Source organism: Carcharhinus amblyrhynchos, chromosome 22 (assembly GCF_965287045.1).
Source record: "Carcharhinus amblyrhynchos chromosome 22, sCarAmb.v2.hapA, whole genome shotgun sequence".
Taxonomy (NCBI): domain Eukaryota; kingdom Metazoa; phylum Chordata; class Chondrichthyes; order Carcharhiniformes; family Carcharhinidae; genus Carcharhinus; species Carcharhinus amblyrhynchos.
Genome location: NC_137345.1, coordinates 44,167,884 through 44,192,505, shown reverse-complemented (window position 1 = coordinate 44,192,505; position 24,622 = coordinate 44,167,884). Strand labels below are relative to the sequence as shown.

The 24,622-nt window shown below is 46.1% G+C and overlaps 1 long non-coding RNA gene across 1 annotated transcript; it reads right to left on the bottom strand.

The window, feature by feature from the left end:
- Nucleotides 1–9,983: 9,983 nt before the first annotated feature.
- LOC145357100 (uncharacterized) lies at nt 9,984–17,540 on the bottom strand. The gene is made up of 2 exons (XR_013889251.1): nt 16,982–17,540; nt 9,984–15,531 (listed from the first exon to the last, which is right to left on the bottom strand). It is a non-coding gene; the product is annotated as an uncharacterized LOC145357100 (long non-coding RNA).
- Between the last annotated feature and the right edge of the window lie 7,082 nt (nt 17,541–24,622).

Sequence of the window (24,622 nt, the reverse complement as noted above, 5' to 3'; positions counted from 1 at the left end):
AGGCCTGCAAGTGACTGAGGTTGAACAGATTTGTTCTTTAGTTTAGCTCCACTCCACCAGGGAGCTTGCTGAGGGCAAGAAGGAGCATTGAAGCAGCCTTGCCTGATCCCAGTCTGAACGTGAATAGGCCCTGGACAATATGAACCCCTTTCCACACCTTGGAAACTGTCAACAAGGACAGACATCGACAATAAGGTGTATAACAGCCTTCATGTGCCAAAGCAGCCTTCAGTTACCTGAGGAAGAGAATGTTTGATGACCAGGAACTCAGACCTGGCACTAGGCTCAAGGTTTACAGAGCAGTAGTGATACCTACCTTCCTATCTGTCTCAGAGTATGTACAACAGACAACTCAAAAGCCTGACGAAGTAACAACTGTGCTGTCTTCGCAAGAAGCTGCAAATTCATTAGCAGGATAGGCACATCAATATCAGTGTTATCACTCAGGCCAACATCCCAGTTATTGAAGCATTGTCCATATTCTGCTGGGTGGGACACATTGTCCACATGCCTGATATGAGGCTCCTGAACAAGCACTCGCACATGGCATGGCAACTGAGCCTCCAGAGAGCGCAGGAAATGCTTCAATGATATCCTCAAAGCCACTTGAAAAAGTCCAACATCCCCACCAACACCTGGGAATCTCTGACTGAAGACCACCCGAAAAGCATCCGGGAAGAAGCTGAACACCTCAAGTTTCATCACAGAGTGTTAGTAACAAAAGGAGTGCGTGATAGTCCAGGCATGCCACTCACTCACTCCTCCAACTACCATCTGCCCCGCCTGTGACAGAGACTGTAGCTCACACACTGGACTCCTCCGACACTTGTGAAAGTGAGTCAGCCTCAACTCCAAGGGATTGCCAGAGCAATAGTTACAGAACTGAGTTACTCTATTTATAGAGTTCTATGAATAGAACTAACCTGTCATAACTGGGAAAAATGGACTAAAAATAAATCAGAATCATTCAACGCTTATCTTTCAGCGTAATACATCAGCACTGCAGGGTAAGGGCGAGAGTGATTGAGACAGGTGACTAAGAAAAGGGCTAAGGTGAGGGGGAAGCTGTGCAGGCAGGAATTACCTGGCCGGTTGCTGCCATTTTCCCTAGGTCCAGGAATTTAGTATGTAGTCGACCGAGGTTAGAAAAGGAAAGGGAGAAAGGTTTCTGGAGCCTAGGACTTCCATTTTATGGGGTCCTTCTGTCTTGGACTTTTAGATTCTTAGAAAGACTCTTGACATACTTTAGTATCTACTTAATACTTGGTTATTAATACTCCTGAACAGGTTACAAAGTAGGAACGTAGCTATTAGACATAATTCTAACCTTTCAGAGAGAGTGAGAATGTAACACATGATTGACTTGTGTAAGAGGGACATCATCATCTACATCAGCACATTCCATCTGTTCATCCTCCACAGTACATTCCCCCCCTGCCAATTACTGTATCCCACATTTCAAATGTGAAACTGTGCCTTTACCTATTTATGTTGCATTTGTGTAACTTCCTTTTTACACTCCACTCAATGCCAAATCCCACTCTTCCCCTCCCCAAGTCACACTGCTGGAGTTTCAATTTCCCTCCGTATTCACAGCCAAAAGGGAAGACGGATTGGAGACAGGAGAGCTTTCTTCTGCAGCTGGGAGGATGTCATCCCCTGGACACTGGGACAACATTTTTATCAGGATTGCTGAGGAGCAGGGTGTAAATTACAGAATGACTGAACTGAAAGGAGAACAAAGACTTTGCAACAAAATACTGACTCAAAGAGAAGACTGAAGATTTTTGGATTCTCTGGGACTAGAAGAGAAGAATTTAGGACACTCTGAGGAACTTGTTGCTTTCTTCAAAGTACTGTGGAAGAAGCTTATGAAGAAGAATGACCTTTAACTCCAGGGAAGACTATTATAGCTGTATCATTTGACAGAAAGGGCATTGAAAATCTAAGATTGCAATGAACAAAAGGAAAAAGAATACAGAAACAGAAAATGCAGGAAAATCTCAGCAGGTCAGACAGTATCTGTGGAGAGAGAATAGAGCCAACATTTCAGGTCTGGATGATCCTGTCATGCTCACTGGGTACAGTCATCATTGCCTCTCTCCAATGTACCTCCTTTCCCATCAAAATGCCTCAAGCTACTTTCAAAGGATTCTTAATTCTCTAGCTCCTTCAATTATATCAATGTCTCCATTAACATTAATATCTCCACAGCTGTCTCCAAGCTCTAAGATGTGACGGGGCGTGCGTGTGTGTGTGTGTGTGTGTGTGTAAAGGGGGGAAGGGCAGGGGTCCTTCTGTCTTGGATTCCAGGGAAAGGATTTTCTGGCTGCACTCTCCCCAGGGCTGGAAAATCCCACCCGAGGTCACTGGACCTTTGCATGGTCCGTATCCCGCCCACTACAGTTCCTGTGGTGGGCGGGACAGGAAAATTCCACCCTAGACGTGAAACTTCATTCTTAAACTGTAGACACATACTAGTATCTGCCGAACACCTGTTTATTAATGCTACTCTGAGCTACAGGTTACAGAGTAGGCACGTCACTCGTGGACATGATGACAACCTCCCTCACAAGAGTCAAACACATGACTGGCTAGTGTCAGGGATACAGCATCATCCATGTCATACATCAGCACATCCTGTTAACCATGTGTCATTGTTTTGACATAAATGTGGGTGAGTAATGGAAGTAGTTAAAGATGGGAAGAGGGGTATTTATATCCTGATTGATACCTGAAGGTATCATCAATACAGCGGATCAGAGAAATAAAGGGATAATTTTTGAATTGAATGTGCCTGCAGAGATGGGAATATATGATGGAAATTCCGATGCAAATTCCCAATTCACAGCCTGTCCAACTCTCCACCCAAAAGCGTTGTACTTCGAGGTCTGAATCATCCTGGGCCAGCACTGCGGATGAATGAAGCTCTATACCAGCATCACTCATCATTACATTGACTCCACTGCACTCAGATCATATTGACGCCAGTCCTGGCCAACTCCATTGGTTATAATGATTGATTCATACTGCGATTCCCATTGTTCTCCATTCCACTGTCGTCTCACTTTATCTGTGTTGTGTTGACTTGGCAAGCATTGCTGCACAGAACTCAAAGCAATGCCCACACCTATTTACTGTGGCTCAGATTGTAACCCCCTCAGCTTGAGGCAGAAGGTAGTGGGTTCAAGGCCCACTCCAGGATGCAAGCACAAAATCTAAGTTGACATTCCAGCGCAGTACTGAAGGATGCCGCACTGTCAAAGGTGCTGTCTACCTGATGAGATGTTAAACTAAAAAAATCTTCGTCTGTGGGTACAAATTCTGCTCCAAAAGGTTTGTAAATTAGGACACATTTGGGCACAGCAAAGTCCCATGAAAAGCAATGAAATAATGACCAGATTATGCATTTCTGAGGGGTTGGTTGAGGAATAAAGATTGGCTGGGATACCAGGAAGAAATGCCCTACTTTTTTTTGAAATAATGTTGTGCGATTTTTCCATCTAGAGGCAGGGTTGGTTTAACATCTTGGCCAAAAGATAACAGCTCTGCCAGTCCCTCAGCTCAGCACATTGCACGGGAGTGCCAGACCGTCCAGCGTGGAGTCTCTGCTCACACCTTGAGAGTGAGACTCAAACCCACAAACTGACCCAGAGGCAAAAATGTCACCCACTCCGTAGCCAACAGAGATGAAAACCTGTTCCACGTTACTGACAGACTCACCCAATTCCATGCTTAAAACTGCCTGTGCGGGAAATGAAACAATTACACCACCTCCTGGGGCTTTTTAAGCTCATACCTTCCATTTCTTTAGGAACTCAGTGGTGACGGGCTGATGTTTAGGCAAATATCTTAGACAAGTGCTCCACCTGCTGGAACTTACAGTTAGAACCAAGGGGGAACAATGGTTGAGCCTCCTCACTGCTTAATCTTCAACCTCACTTCCTTCGCCAAGTTTTGTAAGTGTCGTGACTTGGAAATGCATTCCCAGCTTTGCCACCACTCCATGGTTGAACCTCTCCAATCAGTATTCCACAGCTCCGAGACAGCCCTAATCAGTGCTGGTAACAGTTGTGCTATTTTCACATTGCTCTGTATCCTGTACAGTCCAAAGAAAAAGACCATTTGTTCCAAGCACTCTATGCTGCTCCAGTTTCCTCCCATCTTTTCACACTAAATTTATCATCATAACCCACTATTCCTATCTCCCTCATATTTTTGGTTGGTTTCTTTGTTGCTTCAACCACTCACTGTGGTAACGAGTTCAACATTCCCACCGCTCTTTGGGTAAAGAAGTTTCTTCTGAATTCCTTATTGGATTTCTTGGTGACTCTTTTATACTGATGGACTCGTTATGCTCCTCTTCATTATTATTTCCTCCTCATCTGCTCTTCGTTATGTTTCCCTTTCAAGGGGAAACATTCTCTCTGGCTCCACTCCACATTTCATCATTTTAGAGATCTCTATCAGGTCACTCTTAAGGCCTCTTCCCAAAAGACAGCCAGCCTGTTGATCCTTTGCTGATATATTTACAGGGTGACAAAGTGGTTAGCACTGCTGCCTCACAGCACCAGGAACCAGTTTCAGTTCCTGGCTTGAGCCACTGTCTGTGAGGATTCTGCACGTTCTCCCTGCACCTGCGTTGACTTCCTCCAGGTTCTCCGGTTTCCTCCTACAATCTAAAAGACGTGCTGCTTAGGTGCATTGGCCATGTGAAATTCTCCCTCAGTGTACCCAAACAAATGCTGGAGTGTGGCGACTAGAGGATTTTCACAGTTACTTCATTGCTGTATTAATGCGACAAATAAATAAAACTTTACATTCTGGCTCATTTCTGGTATCATATCTGTAAATCTCCTCTGCACCCTCCCAAAAACCTGGCTATCCTTTTAAACTACGGCAAACGGAACTGGACAAAGTATACCAAATATGGTCTAACCAAGGTTTGATGCAGGATTAGCATTACTTTGCTGCTTTTCAATTCTATTCCTCTGGAATAACTCCTGGTTGTTGGTTTGCTTTTTCGCACCCTTGCTAATCTATGGCACAACCTTTGATGATTGGCGTATTTGTACTCCAAGCAGGCAGAGGGTCCTGGAAGCTAAACGTAGAACTGTTGACCCCAGACAACCTCGAGGAACTCAAAAGGGTTTACCAGGGTTGGAGAAACACTGAAAACCCTTCTTTGAGTCTCATCGCGCTGGTGGGAAACAATCAAGGAGAACATCAAAAAGTTCTTCATTCGTAAAGGGCAGGGAGAGATAGGGAGGTGTGGTGGAGGGGAGTTGGGGGTGCGGGTGGGGAGTGTCCCGACTCCAAAAAAGCATACAGAATCTACTCCAACTGTAGTCAACGGGGGTTAACATCAAGGAGGATTTCCGGGAGGGGAAGAGCCAGCAAGCCTCGCTGTCTGCCTCGGAGGTCATCTTCCGATCCAGGGTCCGCTCCATGGGGTAGGATGAAACATGCTCATGTTTCTTGTTCCAAAAGGTGCACAGAGAAATCTCTGTGATCAGCAGTCTGAAGGAAGAAGATGGCTCTGTAAAGTCATCGCAATCTGACATTCTGAGGATCTGCAAATCCTTCTATGCCGGACTGTATGACCTGAAGTAAACAGACAGCATGGCCTCCCAGTCTTTCCTGTTGTCTATCACAGAGGTCTTAGAGATCGGACAGTGGGAGAGCCTGGACAGACCGTTATCTCTGGGTGAGCTGACAAAGGCCGTTGAGCCCTTTCAGAAGGGTAAAACTCCTGGAAGTGACAGCTTACCGGCTGAGTTTTACTCGGTGTTGTCAGGGTTGACGGGCCCGGACCTGCTGGAATTATAGGACAGTATGCTTATGGAAGGCAGCATGTCAGAATCCGTGAGGAAAGACATCATCACCCTCAGCTACAAGTAGAAGGGGGAAGGGGAAAGGGAAGAAATTAGAAATTAGCCACCCATTTCACTGTTGAACATAGACTACAAAATTCTAGCCAAGGTCATTGCCAACCAGGTGAAGTCTGCTTTGGGGTTGGTGATCATCCTGATCAAACCTGTGCTGTACCTAGCAGGAAGATCTCTGATAGCCTTGCACTACGCAGGGATATGATTGCCCACATGCAGGACAGGCAGGTGGATACCTGTCAGCCTAGACCAGTAGAAGGCATTTGACAGAATATTGCATAGCTACATGATGGACGTGCTCTCAAAATGGGGTTTTGGGAGGGAATCCACAATTGGATCCAACTACTCTACACAGACATCAGTAGCGCAGTCCGAGTGGGTGGGAATCAGATTGGTTTCAGATCAGGTCTGGACTCAGGCAGGGCTGCCCTGCCTGTGTGTTGCATTGAATCCTTTGCCAAGTCCATCAGAAAGGACCTAGGCATCAAACGGGTTACCATCCCAGGCAAATCAAAACTTCCCTGTTCACTGCTGTCTTCTGTTCGGTCCTGTCACCTGTTCGCAGGCTCCTCTATGACTGTGAGCAGTTCAAACTGGCCTCAGGACCCAAAGTCAACAGGGGCAAGGACAAAGCCATGTTCTTCGGGAACAAGGTGGACCGATCCTTTGCTCCCTTCACTGTCAGGACAGACTATCAAGGTGCTGGGGATATGGTTGTGTCCAGAGGGAAGCAATACATAAATCTATAGAGAATGGTAGGAAAAATGTTCCCAATACCACCTTTGTCTGCATTGTGTAGATCCTCGGTACGCTATCACCAAGTGCCACTACTTTTTGAGGTTCTCTCTGTCCCAAGTGTTGCAGAGGATGGGTCTGGCCTCCTGCTGAATGCTTCCAAGAAGTTGGACCATATCACAGCACCTGTCCTTTGTGGATAAATTTTTCCAGAAACATATCTTTGACCACGTGGCGATTAGCAGTTATCAGTCTGTAATGTCCTCGAGGGGAAAGGAGATGGTGGATCCTGTCGGATGGTTCCCTGAGCAGACTGTCAGTGTCATCTGGCAAAATGCCTCATCATCAGAACTTTCAAACAAGCACCGAGACCTGGCTTGGTTGGTGGTGAGAACGGCACTTCCCGTCAGATCCTTCATGCACGCTTGAGGTCTCAACGTCACTGCACGCTGCCCTTGAAGTGGTTGCAGGGGTGATGAGACAGTCACACACCTCCTTGTGGAATGTGTCTTTGCAAAGGAGGTCTGGAGTGACTTGCAGCGGTATTTGTCGAGGTTCATCCCAAACAGCTCAATGACACAGGACTCTGCGCTCTACAGGCTATTTCCAGGGACACACACCGAGACAAATATCAACTGCTGCTGGAGGGCCATCAGCTCAGTGAAGGACGCTCTTTGGTCCTCCCAAAACTTGCTGATCCTCCAGTGCAAAGATTTGTCCTTGGCCGAGTGTTGCCGACTGCACATTCCAAGGTCCAGAACTAAGTGCTGAGGGATGCTCTCAAGCTTGGGGCAGCCGCCACAAAGGCACAATGGGGAAAGGCCACTGCTGCCTCTCAGTGCCACCATTTAAAGCCTTTCAACCAAGGCAGAGCAAGAGCCCAGTAACTGTAAAAAAACATCCTTGGATGCATTACTGCATGTAATGCTGTAAAAACAGCAGTGAAATGTGATGAATGTACATAGTTTATTGAAGAACTGAACTGTAATGAATATAATGTCTTGAACTGAGCCTCGTATTCTAATTATGACTATTTTGCTCTGTTTGTAATTATTGGAAATGTTATTTCTGCAATGGTTTATTTCAGCATATTTATGAATAAAGTATATTTTTGAAATGAAAGAATTGTACTCCAAAATTTCTTTGCTCATTTACCCCATTTCAACTTTAGCTTACCAAGTAACCTCCCCCTTCTGCCTACTGAAATGTACCACTCCACATTTCTGTGGTAAACTTAACTTGCAAGTTTAATGTTCCTCTGTGATGTTTCCATCCTCTTCAGTACTGACAATTCCTCTGCACCCCCACCACTTACCCCCGCCATGAGGTGTAAGTCCCTCCTCCAGACCCATCTTTTGTCTTCACTTGTCCATGACCATCACCTTTCACTTCACATCAACACCAATTTCACCATTCAATCTCTCCTGCTTTCCAGAGACGTTCCTGTTTTCTCGTCCTTCCCTATGTGTTTAAAACACAAACTCTCAACTTTTTCCAGTTCTGACAAAAAAAGTTCATTAACCTGGAACATTAATCCTGGGACATGAACTTGCTTCCTCTCTCCATAGATGCTGTCTGATTTGATGAGCATTTCTTGTTTCACTTCAGATTCCCAACACCAGCAATACTTTTAATCAATCATTCAAAACTCTACCCTCCACATCTTCTGTCACATCAAATCCCACTCATGAATCACCCTAGTCCTCGCAGCTCCTGTTTCTCCTCCTTCCCCCAATTTTAAAATCCTCAACCTCCTATTTCATGGCCTCCCTCCTCCCTATCTCTGTGGCCTTCTATGTCAAAAGCCTTCCCTCAAACTCTCCTTTCCTCTGGCCTCTTGGGAAGCAGACAGCCCCCGACTCATCTAACTGAATTCTTTGGTGAGGCATAGAATCCCTACAATACATAAGGAGGCCATTCAATCTATCAAGTCTGTGCTGACCACATCCCACCCAGACCCTATCACTGTAACCCTGCTAATCCCCCTGACTCCAGCATAGCCAATGTAACCCACACATCTTCAGAGTGTGGGAGGAAACCAACACAGACACGGGGAGAAGTATAAACTCCAAACAGACAACCACCCGAGGCCAAAATTGAACCCAGGTTCCTGACACTGTGAGGCAGCAGTGCTAACCACTGCGCCACCCGAATGATAATCTGAAAGTCCAACAAAGGAAATGCAGTGGATGTCATCAGTATGGAAAACTTTATTAAAATCCATAAAGTACCGCATGAAAGGCTGGTTAATAACATGCAGGGTCATGAAGAAGAGGGACAAGTTTCAGCTTGACTGAAACAACAACTGGCTTTTGAACTAAAAGCAGTGAGTCATGGTAAATGGTTGTTTTTCCAGACTGGAGTTTGATGTTTCCCAAGGCTTTACATACATAAAAATGGATATTGGAATACAGTACAATATTTGCCCATGGTACTGAACTTGACGGGTGCATCTGACAGTGAGGATTATACTAATCAACCGTGAGAGGATGTAGAAAGACTAACAGAATAGGCACATCAGTTGGAGAAGTAATTTAATACAGAGAAGTTTGAGGTGGTGCATTTTGATAGAAGGGAGGGGTAAAATAGATTAAATGGCACAGCTTTAAAGTAATACATGGACAGAGGGACCTGCCGGTTCCTGTGCATGGATCTTTAAAATAACAGACACATTGAGAAAGCAGTTGGCAAAGCGTGGGATCTTGGGTTTCATAAAGAGCTTTTGAGTAAAAAGCAAGGATGTTATCCGGAACCTGTACAAAGCTCTGATTAGGCCACAAATAAGTGGTGTGTCCATTTCTGCTAAATCATACAAGGAAGGATGTGAGGATCCTTGTGGTGGCATAAAGTTTTATCAGAATGGTTGCAGGGATGAGGGATTTTAGCCAGAAAGTTAGATCGGAGAAGCTGGAGTTAAGTCCGTTTTGCTCCAAGGAGAATGAAGGGGGCAGTGATGGCGGCATGGTGGTACACTGTTGCCTCACACCACCAGGGACCTGGGTTCCAGTGGCCTCAAGTCACTGTGCGGAGTTTGCACGTTCTCCCCATGTTACTGTGGGTTTCCTCCGGGTGCTTTGGTTTCTCCCCTCAGTCCAAAGATGTGTGGGTTAGATTGATTGGCTATGCTAAATTGCCCCTTAGTGTTAGGGGAATTAGCAAGGTAGAAGCAGGGAGATACGGGAATTGTTGTCAGTGCAGACTCAATGGGCCAAATGGCCTCCTTCTGCACTGCAGTGATTCTATGAATCAGTTTTGTTGAGATGTACAATTTTATAACAGGTTCAGACAAAGGATAGCTGTTCCTGTTAGCTAATGGTGTAAGGACAAGAAGAATGGATTTAAAGCATTGGACAACAGATGCAGGGGGATGTAAGGAAGAACTTTATTAAGTAGCAAATTGTAATAACTGAAACATTCTGCCTACAAAGGATGGTGGAAAGATTACACTGAATGACTTCAAAAACGCATCAGATGGACATTTGGAAATAAACTTACAAAATTACGGTAAGATAATCTGGAGGATATGACTGATTAGATTGCTCTACAGAGAGCCAGCACGGATGCAAAGAGTTGAATGGCATTCTTCTGTGTTCTAACGAGTCTGATTTACACCATCGCTGGCCATGAATTTAGTGTACGCTAAGGAATTGTTTCCTAAACCCTACACATGCCACCTTTGACAATTTTTGACCACCTTAATGTCTCCTTTTTTTGTTTAATAATCCAGTTCTTCTGATGCCTCTGTGAAGAGACTGTAGATAAATGCCAGCTTCTTTTGGTAAAGCACCACTACTTACCTCATTGTCATGGACTAGACAATCAGCAGGCTTTCTGGTTCTAATAAACATCCAGCAATGTCTGATGCAAGCAAAGATCAGAGATGACCAGCCTGTGCTTGGCTGTGATGCTCTCAATTAGTGTGGTGATTGAGTTATTGCCCATGCATAAAAGGCACCTTTGTGAGGTCCAGTGGTACCAATTGAGTGGTTAAATAAGTATTATTGTATACTGGGGAGAAGCAGATACAGAGGTGCAGTCAAAAAGGATTTCTCAAGAATTCATTAAAATAACATTGAGTTCTTACGCTCAGAGCATCAAGACACAACCATGTCATATGGAGTTGGAGAAATGCATACGCCAAGCTTGCTACGAATGGCAAGTTCAACTTATGGTGAATCATGCTATAGATGGTATCATCCAACAGCAAGGCAACATTTATAGTTACTTTCTGATGCTAGCCTACAAATTACTGAAGGTGAAAGCAGTGAAGTGAATTTGGAACACTTTTTATAACCTCAGGATGTTCCAAACTTCTTCACTTTGGCCAGGAAATATGTTTTAGATTGTAATGACTGCCTAATATCTACTCATTGCCAGATTCTACAAAGAGCAATGATGTAAATGACCTGATAAGTGTACTCTTGGGTATTGTGTGCAGGATAAATATTGATCAAAAGACCCTTGTTTTATTTCAGAGTAATGCCATGGGAGCTTTTCTGTTCACGGGAGGGGGTTTAAACATCTTATCCAGAAGACAGCATTTCCAGCAGTACGCCTTCAGACTGGACTCAGCCGGGCTCACTTCATTTCAGTGGGATCTGAACCCACAACCTTACGTCTCTGAGACAACAGGATTACCCACTGAGCTACAGCTGACAATATTTCTTCTAGTCTGTGCCGGTGTGCAGTGTAATTGAGAATGTGCAACAGAAGGGTCAGCTTAGGTTGCGCACAAGTGGCAGTCCCTTCAAGATGCAATTTTTAGTTTATATTTTTTGGAAATTTGGGCACCTCCTATGTTGAAACACCCTCTCACTTACTCACCTTTTATAGCCAGCTGCTACTCTCAAACTGAAAGGCCATTGGCGGACAGTCCAACTTCAACAACAGCCTTGCTGTCCTTAATGTGATGGGAACCTGTCTCCCCACTAAATAGAAGTGTGTCTCTGTCAAAATCTCAGGTCAGTCTACCTCATCACTGGGGCGGGATTAGGACCTGGGGTAAAAAAAACAGCCTCTGAATCGAAAATTCAGCTTCCGGAGTTGTTGTTCTACCGTCACAGCCACTCCCCTATTTCTGGTACAGTGCTGAACAGTGCAGATCTTCATTCAGAAGCATGCAATTTGACCGCAGCCACTCCTACTGAGCTTTGAACAAAAGTGTCAGGAACACAAAAAGTGTTTAACAAGTTCTAACAGCTCAGTGGATTCTGAGAGACGTGTTCAGCCTAACCCTTCCCTTGTTAGATTTGTAAATATGACCAACCTACTTCCAGTTAAATGAATAATTCTTTCAAACTGACCTTAAGGGCAATTTTTTTTGTCAAATAAAGTCACAGAATCCATACAGTGCAGAAGGAAGCCATTTGGCCCACTGAGCCTGCACCGACAACAATCTCACTCGGGCCCTTGCCCACAATCCCCCCATTCACCCTAATCCCTCAGACACTAAGGGGCAATTTAAACATGGCCAATTCACCTGACCTGCACGACTTTTGGACTGTGGGAGGAAACCAGAGCACTCAGGAAACCCACGCAGATGCGGCCGGGGGCGGCAGATGGAAGTGAAAAGATCTTTAAAAAGTAGAACAGATTAAACACAAATAATACTAGTCAAATCAATTGAAGTAAGAAAAAGATAACAGGTGGGAGGACAGGATGAGCAATCCTTTCTTTAATTAAAATGGTCAGTCATATACTACTTTGCAATGATAAAAGCTTTTCCTCTGTAATATTGAAGTGCTTCAGTCCCGTTGAGGAAGTGAGAATGTACAAGCTGTCAGACCAAAGGGAACAGACATCTGACACTAGCAGGTCCTCTGCTTTCACTTCTGAATTCAAGTTGGCAAATTTGGGAATCAGAACAAAGTAAAAGATGTCTTGCTTTAGAATTTTGTGATTGGCTTTAAGTAGCATTGGAAGTTCTAGAGCATCATTTTCATTGTTCCTCTGTGCGTTAGGAAGGAAAAAGCACCATAAAATCCGTATGTCAAATGCTGCATCCAGTCTGCACATCCTCCCTTTCAAATCAGCTCACAACCACAAATCAACAAACAAACTTTCATCTCAAAATCTGAACCCTCCTCCATTTCCTCTTTAAGTCCAGAATCAAAAATAGAAAGTAATGTTTCACAAAGTGAAATCTGTAGGAGTATGAAATGGACCCAGATGTAGAACTCAAACTATTTTATTCAATCGCATATTCATTCCCGCATCATTTTCTCTTCATGATGTGGAGATGGCAGCATTGGACTGGGGTGGGCACAGTAAGTAGTCTCATAATCAGGTGATGAAGGAGAAGTGCTCCAAAAGTTTGTGCTACCAACTAAATCTATTGGACTTTAACCTGGTGTTGTGAGACTACTTACTGTTCTTCTCTCCAGAACAAGTCAGTGTGGTTAGCACTGCTGCCTCACAGTGCCAGAGACCCGTTCGATTCCTGGCTTGGGTCACTGTCTGTGTGGAGCTTACACATTCTCTCTATGTTGGTTTCCTCCAGGTGTTGCGGTTTCCTCCCACAGTCCAATGAAGTGTGGTTCAGGTGGATTGGTCGTGATAAATTGCCCCATGATGTGTAGGTTAGATGGATTAGCCCTGGTGAATGTGTTGGGTTACAGGGATAAGGTGGTGGAAGAGGACTCTGGAATCGGTACTGAATCGATGGGCTGAATGGCCTCTTCTGCACTGTAGGGATTCTATGATTTATTTAATGTCAGGCAGCTTAGGATAGTGCACAGGTGCCACCAGACTCATGGAAACAAAATAAATCACTAAAACCAACTCCTTAACCCTGTACTTCATCCACTTCACCTTAAATTTGCTCCATGATCACAATCAAACCTCTGCCTATCATTCCTACTGCGCAGTGTTGTGTAGCTTCACTTTTGGACATTATGATACATGAATCATTGCAATAAATGAGAGTTTATGACTAACTTCTATGCAGCAGGAATTTCATATGCATTCGATATGAATTTGAGTAGAAATATAAAACATACCACCGCAAAAAGATAGCAGAATCTTAAATAATTGAGTGATAAAGTGCCAAGACCAATCACAACTGTCCTTAGGTGACAGAATCCATTTTCTCTGTTAGAAAAATAAATCACAGTCTACATCATGACTAAGGCAATTCAGTTTCAGAACAGATTAGCCAGAAATTTCTCCGATGTGATACACAAATGTTTTTAAGACAACAATTAATTTTCCCTATTAGAAATATCTATCTCGCTCCAGTGGTATCAGTTATGGATGGTCTTAAAATGTACTATTAATTTTCATCAGCAACCAACCAAATCAAACAAAACCTCAGAGCAGAGGCAGCTTGTTCCTTCCAGACCTGTGGCATTGTCCTGATCGTCACAGTTCAGACATCTCCACACTGGAACGCAAGTTAAATTCTGTTCACAAACGAATACTTTCAACAGCTCACTGAAGACACCAGTCATCATTCCTTAGTGTATGAAGATTACAGTGCCCAGAATTTTCACAGGGTTCCTGATTCCCAATGAGTAGAGACAGTTCAGTCTGCTTTGGCAGGGCTTGCTTTGGGCCTGGCTACTAGTCTCACCTGCAGCCACATCTACAAAAAACGTGTTCAGATTTCTCCCCTCTGTCCCACTCACCCCCTCTGGGCAGGTTGGAAGGGGCTCAACCTCCCAACTAATAAGCCTCAGTAATGTCATGAAGAGTTCCTCGAGTTGTGAGCTTCATATTACCCTCTCATTCCGAGGAAGGAGATTCCACAGTCCATCTTCCCTCAACAGAAACCCGCACCCATGTGCCATCAATGAACGAGCGTTACTATTCGCTCATTCTGCGTGTCAAAGAAGCAAATCACTGTAAACTGAGCAAAAACATTTGAGTTTTGGTAAAGATAACTCAACAAGGCAACTTAATTATTTCCTCATAAACCGAGTCTAAACCATATTAAAAAATTCTTACATTATTTACAACGATATTTTTGTAACCTAATTTCATTACAACAGAGGAATAGTTCATCATTCTACTGCTAGTTCGCTTATATCACTGACTATTTACTCTGCGATTCTAAATCCATGATTGACAGGAATTTGGAGTGGGAGATTGGTGGAATGGATACAACTCCGCAGTTGATGCCAGGAGTGAAGTTTCACACAGTAAAGAAACCAAACAGAAAGAAATAGTGTAAGGAAGACATAGCTCACACTTACAGTTCCTCTGTCTCAAATAGTCTGTTTTCAGGCCACTGATTACATGTAAACTGGGCACCAAACATCCGATTTTTTAAAAAAAATGAATTTCAGCAACTTAATTGGAGCCTGGTAAAGTGAATTAATTCATGTCGTTAAATAATCTCATCAGTAGCAAAACAAAAAAAGGCTTAATCCCTTACCTGCCCAATTTTTATCCTACCTAGTGCTGCACTTGACAAGTTACCATCCAGCTACAGAAAGCCAGACTAAGGTATATATTTGGATCAGAGGGCATTAGGCCCTAAAGAGGAAAGTCCAGCACCTAGGCATCGGTAATTGTCACTGTGAGTCTGCTGTCGGGAATGGGTGTTATTGGGCTGCCAGTAATACAGAGACCATTCCCACTGGTTGTATGGGTCGGATGTCGGATCATATCAGTGTAGAGGTCGGCATCTGGATGCTTGAAAAACTCCGAGTCAAGATCTGGCTTCTGGAGGGTAGGTAGGAATCGCAAAGAGAAGACAGGGATTTCAGGAATGTCCTGACGACGGACCGGAACTAGGAAAGAAATGGCAAAGCCAGAGTCCGTTTCCCCGTAGTGGTAAGTCAAGATCCCGGTGATGCCAAGGTTGGGATTTGGGGAATTGGAGAATTCCAGAGTTGCATCTTTTCCATGAGGTAAATCTTGTGGCTTTATTAATGGATTTTCCGGTGCACCTTCCTTCATATATAAACTGCAAAAATGAAATAAAAAATACTTCAAGAATTGACACAGTGCTGCTGACACACACAATTTAATATTGCCAAGTCACCCACCCCCATCTCGTGGTTCAGAGGTTAAATACATTGCCCAACATGTTACTGAGCCATAAGAACATAAGAACATAAGAAATAGGAGCAGGAGTAGGCCATCTGGCCCTTCGAGCCTGCCCCGCCATTCAATAAGATCATGGCTGATCTGTCGTGGCTCAGTTCCACTTTCCCGCCCTCTCCCCATAACCCTTAATCCCCTCTCTTATCAAAAACCCATCAACCCGCTTCTTAAAAATATTTAGCGAGGCAGCCTCCACCACTTCAACGGGCAGAGAATTCCAGAGATTCACCACCCTTTGAGTGAAGAAGTTCCTCCTCAACTCCGTTCTGAACCGCCCCCCCTTTATCTTGAGGCTGTGCCCCCTAGTCCTACTGTCTTTTTTGAGCGGGAAGAGTCTTTCCACCTCTATCCTATCCATCCCATTCATCATCTTATACGTCTCAATGAGATCTCCCCTCATTCTTCTAAACTCTAACGAGTACAAGCCTAGTTTATTCAGCCTCTCCTCATAGCTCAACCCCCTCAACTCTGGTATCAGCCTAGTAAACCTCCTCTGCACTCCCTCCAAGGCCAAAATATCCTTGCGCAGGTGCGGCGCCCAAAACTGCACACAGTACTCCAGCTGCGGCCTCACCAATGCCCTATACAGCTGCAGCAAGACCTCCCTACTTTTATATTCAATCCCCCTCGCTATGAAGGCCAGCATCCCATTCGCCTTCCTGACCACCTGCTGCACCTGCAGGCTGGGTTTTTGCGACTCATGCATCTAACCATGAAGGTGTCAGGTTCAGTTCCTGGTTCCCATTGAAGTAGCCATCTCACTCGTGAACAACTGGGACACTAGAGTTGGCCTCAGAACACTTGGAATAGTGCAAAAAAAAAAGCAAATCAGCTATCTGGGTGGGAGTTAAAGACATGTCCCAGAGTGCAACGCTGAGGGAGAGCTGCGCCGTCAGCGGTACCAGTGTGCAACGCTGAGGGACAGCTGCGCCGTCAGTGGTGCCAGAGTGCAACGCTGAGAGAGAGCTGCACTGTCAGTGGTACCAGAGCGCAACGCTGAGAGACAGCTGCACCGTCAGTGGCTCCATCCAGTAAAGCAATTCCCTAAGCTATCCCTCAAGTAGCTATAAAGTAGTTCCGGTGAGATAGGAAGAAAAACATTTATCCTTAAACCAAGACACTGAAAAACAGATTATCTGATCACTTATTTCATTACAGTTTTCCTGACCTTGTTCTGGACAAACTGGACATTTTTCTATGTTATCACAATAACCACATTCCAGAAAGTATCTCACTGGTGCTAAAGCACTCCTGGAAGTCCTGAGGATTTGAAAGGTACAAGTTCTATTTTTAACAGGATAGGTACTTACTTGCAGTATTTTAGATCAAACACTTCCGAACGATTGCTGAAAGTCAATGTGAGGTGTCTAAGAGGCATGGCGAAATTCCAATCTCCTGAATAAAACATACAAGGCACATTTCATTTGGTTTCAGGTCACTACAAAAATGCAGGGCATCCCATGTTCAAAAGAAGACAATAAAGAAAATGTGAAGGACCATTTAAGAGATCAGGCTTTCAAATCTATAGGGGTGGCAAGGATAACCGAGGCAGGTGGGGAGTTCTGTACTTTGAGTCCTGGGCTAGAATCAGTTAGAGTGGGAAAAAGTGCTCCTACACAAATAATGCATTAAGTACTGTTACTGTATTCACCGCTAAGAAGGAATGATAGAATTGGAGAATGGTTACAATCCGTTGATGGGCCATGCCAAAACTTTTGACACTGTTCAGCACAATGCTCTGTGAATACATTTGAAGAACAAACAACTTAAATGGCTAAGTCTTTTTTAAGCTTATTTATTAGTGCAACGCTGTCACTGAAAACCCCTGGTTGCCACACTCCAGCACCTGTTCGGATACACCAAGGGAGAATTTAGCATTGCCAATGCATTCTTCACAACCAGCACATCTTTCAGACCGTGAAGGAAACCTGAGCACCCAGAGGAAACTCACACAGACAGTGACCCAAGCCAGGAATCGAACCCGGATCCCTGGCGCTGTGAGGCAGCCATGCTAACCACTGAGTGTTTTACAAATCACAGATAAACCTTCTAACAGCAGAGATCGTTTGACTCATTGATTCTGTGCTGGTTCTCTACAACAGCAATTTAGTCCCTGTCCCGCTGCCCTTTGCCCAGAGTCCTGCAATTTTCTTCAGGTGCTTATACAATTCCCTCTTGAATCTATCCCTGCTACTCTTTCAGGTCCTGCATTGCAGACTGCTGCATTCAAAAGCTTTTCATGACATTTTTGGCTCTTTTAAATACTTATAAATTGGAGTCCTCTGGTTCTTGAGCCTTCCCACAGTGGGAACAATCTCTAACTACTCTGTCCAGGCCCTTCATTATTTTGAACACCTTGATCAAATCTCTCGATAGAGAGCAAAGCTCGCTTCTCCAAACGATACCTATAACTGAAGATCCTCAGCCCTGGAACTATTCTCATTAATCCTGTATAATATAGTCCCTGTATAGTACGGTCACATCTTCCTGAAGCACGATGCCCAGAATCGGGCACATTACTCCAGCTGCGGCTGAACCAGTATATTAAACGTCCAGAGAGAAATAATTCTGGTCCTTGGCTTCTCTCAGGAGCTATGCAGTAGTTCATGGATAAGGGATGATGAGAGTTAAGATGTCCAGTTGCATCATGACTTCAACCTGTCACCATTTTTATGCTTTCCTAGAACTAACGGTTTCTGACCTTTCAAACTCTGCTTATCTTGTCTCATTTACTGACAGGCTGCTTCACAAATAGGAATGAGAACTCCACACCTTCTCGGCATTTGACATAGTCCATCATTATTGAGATTCTGTGCCAACACACTGTCATGGTTGAGACGTGAGAGAAAACAAATTTGATTTGTCACACGTATTAGTATACAGTGAAAAGTATTGTTTCTTGCATAGTGTACAAAGCATACTATTCATAGAGTACGTGGGGGAAGAAAAGGAAAGAGTGCAGAACACAGTGTTACTGTCATAGCTAAGGTGCAAAGAAAAATCAACTTAACGCAAGTTAGGCGCATTCAAAAGTCTGATGGCAGCAGGGAAGAAGCGGTTCTTGAGTTAGTTGGTACATATCCTTTTTCCCGACAGAAGGTGGAAAAAATTTGTCCAGGCTGCTTTTCCGTAGGCAGTAGGAAGAGTAGACAGAGTCAATGGATAGGAGGCTGATTTGCGTGATGGACTGGGCTTCATTCACGACCTTTTGTAATTTCTTGCAGTCTTGGGCAGCGCAAGTGCCATACCAAGCTGTGATACAACTAGAAAGAATCCTTTCTATGGTGTATCTATAAAGTTGGTGCAAGTCATAGCAGACGTGCCCAATTTCCTTAATCTTCTGAGAAAGAAGAATTGTTGGTGGGCTTTCTTAACTATAGTGTTGGTGTGGGGGAACCAGGATAGGTTATTGATACCTGGACACCAAAAAACTTGAAGTTCTCAACCATTTCTACTTCATCCTGGACTATTTTACAATGTCATTTTTTTCTGTTCTGTTGAAAATGGAAAATTGCTGAGCTGACATGTCTGTGTCTGAATAACACTGGCCATAGGAGTGGGGGTGACTAATATAGCTCAGAGAAAGCAGCAGTTAGTTAACCCGACACCAGTGTCTCCAAAAAACAAAAGGAACTTCGACTCTCATTAAATCTGAAGATTCCAGTCATCTGTGTCCAACATTGAGAAGGTATGTCACATGATCTTCCCCAAGCTTCACTGATATATATCATCTGCTGGAACTGAATTCCAGTAGTCACTGTCTGACGTCTCAAACGTGAATAGAAACTCCAGGCAACGGCCAGAGGGATCTCGGACCCTCACCAAACCTGCCAACTGCTGAAACCTTGGAACTTGTACCTCTGACTAACTAACTCATTTGACATTCAAGCCTTGCACTGGGAAAGACTGGGACACATTACAATCAGCCAACCTCCCTTTGGAAGGTATATTCCAATTGATTTTTGATTCTAGACTCTGGACACAGGAAAATCTGATACTTGTATTTTTATTGTGGTCATGCTGCTAGGAAACCAAAGGTAGTTTTAAGGGATCTATATCAGTATGTGTAAACATTAGAAATAAGGCATCGTTTGGGTGGGTCTAATTTAATGTTTCTGTGTTTAAAGTGACCTACAGTTAGACTCATAATGGACAAAGGTGTTTGTGTGGAGATTGGTTAAGTCTCAATTATGATTCTATTGTGCTTAGGCAGAGTTACAGCGTGAAGAGGAGTATTGCTTAAAGGGGAGAGCATTCTTCTGTTCTTAGTTTTTAACTGGAAGCTAGAGGGATTAGAGACTGATCACTGAGTAGTGAGCAGCTCTCAACTTTGCCAGGAGAAGCTGAACAGGTCAAGAGAGCTACAAGATACAGTCCAGATAACCAGGAAATTGGGACAGAAAACGTGTTTCAGACGACTGAAGTTAAATGAACAGAGACTAAAATGTTGTTCAGAAGAACTCAAGGAAGAGTAAGCGAAGTGCTGCGAGTTAAAGAGAGAATTGCATTAACTAGATTTAAGGTGTGACAGCATTCCTTCAGAGGTAGATGAAAATATTTGAGGTAATTTTAATAAGAGTCTGGGATTTGAGGGTTAAAGCAATTATGACAGTTTGGACAGCAATCAAGACAAAAATGGTGTAAAATGTTGGACTGGATTTGTTGATTAAAAGCAAAGCGGAAGCTTTGTGTAGAAGTGTTATCTGAAAAACCCAGATTAGATTTCGCAATGCAATCTGCTAATGGAAAACATTATTATGAGACAAAGATTTAAAATATGTTTTTAGGACTGGGGTTTGGAAACGCTCATATGATAATCAGCTGGGGGGATTCTGAGGAGAAAACCACAGACACCAATTTGGGTTCAGAGAGGAGTGTGTATTTCACCACAAGTCATCTTGTGCGCACCAATAGGACTGTGTGTTAATGAGACCAGTATAGCTTCAAGTGCACTGCACTATGTGTGTTAATCTTAAAACCAGCATGCATTTGTTGAACTAAAGGGAGAATAAAGTGGTATTTATAATCCAACTGTTCATGTTTAATAAATGTTTATTTTCTTGTTGTTAAATAAAAACTAGTTAGCCATCCTGTGACTCTATTCCTCCACATTTGATTTAAAAAAAGTAAAAGTTAGTCATTTGAACCAGAAATCCGTTCTGGGATCTTACTGTCCAGTTATAGCAGCAACTAGATCCTCTTACTGTGTCCTTGTCTCACAATTATTGCGCATGTAAAAAATGGTGGACATCACGAAACCTTCATGCATGCAAAATAAAACAACCCTTTTCTTTTTATCTCACCTTGAGTTTGCTGTGCAATTTATTATATCAGTGTCACAAGTAGGCTTACATTGCAGTGTTAACGAAGTTATTGTGAAAATCCCATAGTTGCCACACTCTGGTGCCTGTTCGGGTACAGAGGGAGAATTTAGCATGGCCAATGCACCTAACCAGCATGTATTTCGTAATGTGAGGAGAAACTGGGCACCCAGAGGAAACCCACGCAGGCACGGGGAGAACGTGCAAACTCCACGCAGACAATGGCCCAAGTTGGGAATTAAACTCAGGTGCCTAGCACTGTGAGAGAGCAGTGCTAACCACTGTGCCATGTAAGTCATTAATTGTGGACTGGAACATTTCCAAACTTAAGGGCTGGTGAAAACATCCACCATTTATAAAAGGAAAAAATCAGAATAAAAAACCTGTTTGCTGCTGGATAGAGAGCAGGGAAATCAAGGCTGTTTAAAATGAACCCCGGGATGCCTCAGATTTGACGTCTAGTCTGTCTTGAGGTAGTTGATCTCAGCAAGTGGCCTCAGCACCATCTCGTAGAAAAGGGAAGAGAAACAGATTAAGCAGCGCTTCCATCCCCAGACTGCTACCCAGTCTCTGCTGGAAAGTCCCTGTGCGTGGATATCCCATCATAGGCAAAAGAGCTACCAGTGCTCACTTCGCTCAACTCCAGGGGCAGTCAAGGTGACTAAATGCTTACTGCAGCAGGTTAGCCCAGTATCAAGAGGAGGGAGAAAATGGGCCAGAGACTTGACCATTCTTTTAAAGTGTAAAACATATTTTCTGTGCAATAATTAAACTAATATTTCACAAATAATCAGCTACACACCTTATTCCCAACCAAACATGTCTGGACTAGTGTCTTATAATTGCCACATTTTAGCCTAACAGCAATCTAACACTCTGCCTTGATATCTAAGGTTACACAATGCAACTCTTGATCGCTGTTGGCATATTTTGTTTTGTACAGCAAGGCTTTCAGCCTTTCTGGACCCTGCAGAGATTTCTTTTTGGAATCACAGTCTCTCATAACAGAGATAAATAGATTTTGATATATTTTGCATTGGCTCTTTATCCCTCCCTGAGCAACTGACAACTCCCTACAAGAAATTCCCCAAAGAGTTTTATGAATGAAATAATTCACTTAGCATTTTATTCCATTAAATCATAGCAAAGATACCATCCCACCCTGCAGTAAAGCCACAAATCTGCCCATCAACCCAGCCCAGCCTATCATCATTCTCCTAACTCCAACCATTCCCCACCTCCACAACACACCAAACCCTCCCCGATCCTGGCAATCACAGTGATGAAGTGAAAATAGTTGACAGCTTCAAGTTTCTAAATGTCCAGATCATGAACCTGTCCCAATTCCCCCCTCTCCCATCCCTGCCCCCGCCAATGTTGACACTATAGTTAAGAAAGCCCACCAACGCCTCTACTTTCTCAGGAGGCTAAGGAAATTTGGCATATCAGCTACAACACTCACCATGCACCACAGAAACCATTCTTCCTGATTGTATCACAGCTTGGTATGGCTCCCACTCTGTCCAAGATTGCAAGAAACTTAAAGGTCATGAACAAAGTTCAGTCCATCACGTAAACCAGCCTTCCATCCACTAACTCTGTTTACACTTCCTGCTACCTCAGGAAAAACACCCCAGACATTCTCTCATCCACCTTCTTCCATCAGAAAAAGATACAAAAGTCTGAGGTCACATATCAACCAACTCAAGAACAGCTTCTGTCAGATTTCTGAATGGACTTACCTTGCATTAAGTTGATCTTTCAACATACCCTAGCTATGACTGTAACACAACATTCGCACTGTCTCATTTCCTTCTCTATGAACAGTATTCTTTTTCTATATAGTGCACAAGAAACAATAATTTTTCATTATGTTAATAATGTGACAATAATAAATCAAATCAATCCTTCGCCATCCATCATCAACCCATCCCTAATGTCTCCTGCTTCCTCACCCCCCCTCCCCCCTCCAGCCCCTCACCCCCCCCTCCAGCCCCTCAGCCCCTCACCCCCCCCCCACCCCGCCCTCCAGCCCCTCACCCCCCCTCCCCCCTCCCCTCTCCCCTCACCCCCCCCTCCCCTCACCCCCCCCTCCCCTCTCCCCTCACCCCCCCTCCCCCCTCCCCCCCCTCCCCTCTCCCCTCACCCCCTCTCCCCTCACCCCCCCCCTCCCCTCTCCCCTCCCTCCCCTCTCCCCTCCACCCCCTCTCCCCTCACCCCCCCTCCCCTCACCCCCCCCTCCCCTCACCCCCCCCTCCCCTCTCCCCCCCCAGCCCCTCACCCCCCCCTCTCCCCTCACCCCCCCCTCTCCCCTCACCCCCCCCTCTCCCCTCAACCCCCCCTCTCCCCTCACCCCCCCCTCTCCCCTCACCCCCCCCTCTCCCCCTCACCCCCCCTCCCCTCTCCCCTCCCTCCCTCACCTCACCCCCCACCCCCCCTCCCCTCTCCCCTCCCTCCCCTCACCTCACCCCCCACCCCCCTCTCCCCTCCCTCCCCTCACCTCACCCCCCACCCCCCTCCCCCTCCCTCCCCTCACCTCACCCCCCACCCCACTCTCCCCTCCCTCCCCTCACCTCACCCCCCCACCCCACTCTCCCCCCACCCCACTCTCCCCCCCGCCCCCCCCCTCTCCCCCCGCCCCCCTCTCCCCTCCCTCCCCCCTCTCCCCCGCCCCCCTCGCCCCCCTCTCCCCCCTCTCCCTCCACTCCCCTCGCCCCCCCCTCTCCCCCCACCCCCCTCGCCCCCCCTCTCCCCCCACCCCCCTCGCCCCCCCCTCTCCCCCCCACCCCCCTCGCCCCCCCTCCACCCCCCTCGCCCCCCCCTCCACCCCCCCGCCCCCCCCTCTCCCCCCACCCCCCCCCCCCTCTCCCCCCACCCCCCCCCCTCTCCCCCCACCCCCCCCCCTCTCCCCCACCCACCACCTCCCACCCCCCCCCTCTCCCCCCACCCCCCTCTCCCCCCCACCCCCCTCGCCCCCCCCTCTCCCCCCACCCCCCTCGCCCCCCCCTCTCCCCCCACCCCCCTCGCCCCCCCACCCCTCCCCCCTCTCCCCCCCCTCCCTCCCCTCACCCCTCCCCTCACCCCTCACCCCTCTCCCCTCACCCCTCTCCCCCCCCCCTCCCTCCCCTCACCCCTCTCCCCCCCCCTCCCCCCCCCTCCCTCCCCTCACCCCTCTCCCCCCCCCCTCCCCCCTCCCTCCCTCCCCTCACCCCTCTCCCCCCCCCCTCCCTCCCTCCCCCTCACCCCTCTCCCCCCCCCTCCCCCCTCCCTCCCCTCACCCCTCTCCCCCCCCTCCCTCCTCTCCCCCCCCTCCCTCCCCTCACCCCTCTCCCCCCCTCCCCCCTCCCTCCCCTCACCCCTCTCCCCCCCCTCCCCCCTCCCTCCCCTCACCCCTCCCTCCCCTCACCCCTCCCTCCCCTCACCCCTCCCTCCCTCCCCTCACCCCTCTCCCCCCCTCCCCCTCCCCCCTCCCCCCCCCTCCCCCCTCCCTCCCTCCCCTCACCCCTCTCCCCCCCCTCCCCCCTCCCTCCCTCCCCTCACCCCTCTCCCCCCCCTCCCCCCTCCCACCCTCCCCTCACCCCTCTCCCCCCCCTCCCCCCTCCCTCCCTCCCCTCACCCCCTCTCCCCCCC